Source organism: Priapulus caudatus, unplaced genomic scaffold, assembly GCF_000485595.1.
Source record: "Priapulus caudatus unplaced genomic scaffold, Priapulus_caudatus-5.0.1 Scaffold24, whole genome shotgun sequence".
Taxonomy (NCBI): domain Eukaryota; kingdom Metazoa; phylum Priapulida; class Priapulimorpha; order Priapulimorphida; family Priapulidae; genus Priapulus; species Priapulus caudatus.
The window spans coordinates 641,573-645,916 of NW_014577085.1; positions in this window are offsets into that span (position 1 = coordinate 641,573).

Genomic DNA, 4,344 nt, shown 5'->3' on the forward strand with positions numbered 1-4,344 from the left:
CTTTCTCTTTCTCTCTCTCTCGCTCTCTCTCTCTCTCTTTCTCTCTCTCTCTCTCTCTCTCTCTCTCTCTCTCTCTCTCTCTCTCTCTCTCTGTAACATAAACAACAACCTAGCGTTGCTCTCATGCGCAAGGAGTACATTTCTAACCATTGGGAAAAAGGGTTACGTAACCATAATAAGCATACCTACTAAACCTAACCTACTTCAATAATCATGATGGGAAATGTGCCGGTCCATATAGGCCATCACGTATCATCGCACACACCATCTACGGCCAGCCGCTGTTAGAGCTATTCCAGACTATGTGTGATCATGATCCCACGCGCGTCGCACATTATTCGAATAGGGAAACGGGCTAAGAGCATGCATGCATGCTAGAATCTACTGGGAGGCATACTGCCTAACACGTCACGCGTCATCGGAATAAGCGAGTTAACACACGTCTGCGAGCAGCTGAGACGACGTGACAAGCTGACGAACACTCGGGAATATTAATTGTCCGATATTAGACGATGCAACGCGGCTACTTAAGCCGGGTTTTCACCGCCATTGACGTTTATTGGTGCGGAGCAGTCCCGATTTATAACGCCAATGCTGTGTTCCACCATTCGTTTTCCGCCTTCATTTACGTTGCCGACAGTGGAGAGTAATTTAGTCGAGAGCAAAACCTAACCTTTAAAGCAACGAGTTGTTGAGTGCGCGTGCGAAACGTGGCATTCACAGCTTCTTGCTAACCGATCTATTCATTATACATATAGTCGCGACGGCAGATCAAATGCCTTCACGTTTCGACCGTGACGCACACTGATGGGCTCTTACAGCGTTTCTATGATACCACTGGGAGATTTCAGCCGATGACGATATCTGAATGAACTATTCGCGTATTTCAATAAAACAATTCATTGCGGCTGAGACATTCTCAAACGTGTTCGCTACATCTTGTTGTTATCGTCGGTAGCGACGAAGCTTCACGCACACATCGGAGCACGCCGGCCGTACGCATTCGTGAGTAGTAGGGACACCAGTCCTGTACTCTGGCCCTGAGGGAGGCTTCTGATTGGTCGAGACACACCACGTGACCACGCCCACGTTACGTCACTTTCGGTGGACAACGTGACGTCACTTCCGGTGGAAACCGTGACGTCACTTCCGGTGGAACCCGTGACGTCACTTCCGGTGAGGATGGGTTGCCTTTGGAGCGATCGACCAATCAGAAGCCTCGCTCAGGTCACGTGAGCGTGGTCACGTGGTGTATCTCGACCAATCAGAAGCCTCCTTCAGGGCCACAGTACAGGTTTCTCTACTACTTTCGTGATTCACGACATCATCCCCAACAGCGTCGTTTCGACAAACATTAAAGCGCAGTCGACGTCATTTGCGATTCTCCGCCACACTTCACGCCGACGTCAACTGCCCGCGGGTGCTCGGTCACGTACGCGTTTATTTATTGGCTCGTATTTGCATTTCGTTTTGATAGTCGATCGCCGTTCGTGGAGATCGATATGGGCACGGTTTGCCGGCAACACCGAACACAACAGTCTTTACACGAGCTTTAGCGTGCAGTCGCCATACAACACACGATGCACGTGCTACGCATCCACAATCATCGTAGCTGGCTGGCAGTAGAAGCACGCTGGCACCTAATAGCTCTAGTGGAGCGAGTACGCCCTCAACACTCGCGCTACATCGCGGAATGCAAAGAAATTTTTCCCGGTTATCGCAAATGTTCGCGCATGTAGTGCATTCGTGAATGTGTGAATTCACGATGTATGTGTGTTTAGCACGGAGGGGCTTTCTAAGCATGCACTAATCGCACTATTACCAGCAACGCCTGTACGACACACTCACAGCGCAAACACATGCACACCACACACACTATCAACGTCAGTACATCACACTCACGCGGTAAACACATGTACACCACACTCAGTGCTGCCACTCAGGATATTACAAAAAAAAGTATAAAATCTGTCCAGAAAAAAAGTATCAAAATTGCCTAAAAAAGTATTTAAAAAAATATAAATTTGTATCAACCTACCATGATTTGTTACCTTATACATATTACCGAATACATTATAGCCTATGTGCAGCATGTAAACAAGCTTCCGGAATGATGTGTGCAATGTCATGAGGAGTTGTCTCTTGAACTCTCAGTTTGGAATATTTCAATGCAGTGTTTCCCTTGGCCAGAAAGTTCTGTAAGGTGGTAAATTTTGGTGTGGCGAGGTCCTAACACAGTGAGCAGTGCATGTGCCTGGGCAGCTAGGGGGGTCCGCGGGAATGCTCCCCCCGGATTTTTTTTGAAAAAATGGTGCAATTTGGTGCATTCTACGCTATTCTGGACACATTGTATGAGACTCTTGAATCTCTTTTTCAAGTTATCAAAAGTTTCGTCAGCGAGGCGGTGTTGGACAAATTTCTGTGTGGCGGCTGAGATTTTGAGCGAGGCGGCCTGCCTCGCTCGTGCCAATGCAGGGGAAACACTGCAATGGTCTGTCATTTGGTCACTGACAGCAGAAAGCTGAGAGCAAAAGCACTCCACTGAACAGAGCACACATCACTCCTGCAACAAGACAATCTTTAATATCATCAAATGCAGTGTACCTAAATGTAAGTCCGAAGAGTTTTGACCATCTTTGGCAAAAAAAGTATTTAAAAGTATTTATGCATGAAAAAAAGTATGAAAAAAGTGTAAAAAGTATATTTTCTTAAAAAAAGTATAATACTTAAAAAAAAGTATAAAGTGGCAGCACTGCACACTCGCAACGCAACACATGTACATCACACTCATAGCGCAACGCATGCTGCACATCACACTCACAACACAGACACATGTACACAACACTCGCGCGGTTAACACATGTACATCACATCACAGCGTAACACATGTACATCACACGCACACAGCAAATATATGTAAATCCCAATTGGTAGCATTTTTATACCACACACACATCGTCAACATCAGCAAATTCAACATCGCAATTTTACGCGCCCTACATTTGCTTACATTGTCACAACACGCGTGTTCACTAAGGTAATTATTAATATGTATAAATGACACGTAAACGATGCAAATAAAATAGGAGAAGAATTGATTTGTAACAGTCATCATACACATATGGGTTTAATTACGATAGGCAATACTGTACAGCTGTGCAGTCGAACGTCAGCTTGACGCTATGTTGTTCGTCCACACACAAACACACATCAACAATTTTGCCAACTGTCACAAAACAGTTGTTGCGAGGCCATATACTCAGAGCGAAAATTATTTGGCTAGGACATTCTCAACGTTCCTGGAAGCTGTATTGCAGACAGAATCTTAGATCGAACGAGTGTACATGCGAATAGGCGGTGGCTATGGTACAGGCGAACGCTTAACACACACACACGCACACACGCACACGCACGCACACACACGCACACACTCTCTCTCTCACACACACACACGCACGCACGCACGCACGCACGCACGCACGCACACACACTCACACGCACACACAGACACGATAAACGAACCATGGTAATGCACTTGGTTCATCATCGTACCGCGTCTACTATTACACGAGTATAATATTCATTCAGTTTGCGTGACAATATATAATATCATGTTTCGGATGCGCAGCAAACGAGCAATATCAGCGGCAACGGGCAGTGATGCGACCACGACAAGACACGAAGCATCGAGCAGAGGGCACGAGCCGAGGATAGCTCACACAAGAGGACGAGAACGCCAGTTAAAACCCCATGGACACGGCTCGTACATTCGCGACCAGATAGCAACTAGCCTGTACAGCCAGTAGTTTTTTCCCGGGCGTGCATGGCTCTGGCGGCACGAGAGAAGGGCGATCGTCGCCACATCTCCGCACGATGGCTTCATAGCGGCCACATCTCCGCACGATGGCTTCATAGCGGCCACACAGCGATTGTAACTCTTCTCACGCCGAACGTCAAGCGTGGCAGCGGCATGGTGCATACACGCACATACAGCCGCAGCCGCCGCCGCCGCAGCCGCAGCAGCAACGGAGAAGAATCGCGTACGTGCAGCGCGCGCCACGACCTCACCCGATGTAATCAGGCGAGCAGACCGGTTTGCTAAGATGCGCGTCCATCGCGCACGAGATTGCATTGCAGCACAGATAAAAGCGCCATCAATTTCAGAGCATCTCGTTCCTCGTACATGCCGATCCGCTCGCGGTTACACTGGTAACAGGCTATACAACACGTACGCAGACAGAGTGAGAGAGAGAGAGAGAGAGAGAGAGAGAGAGAGAGAGAGAGAGAGAGAGAGAGAGAGAGAGAGAGAGAGAGAGAGAGAGAGAGAGAGAGAGAGAGAGAGAG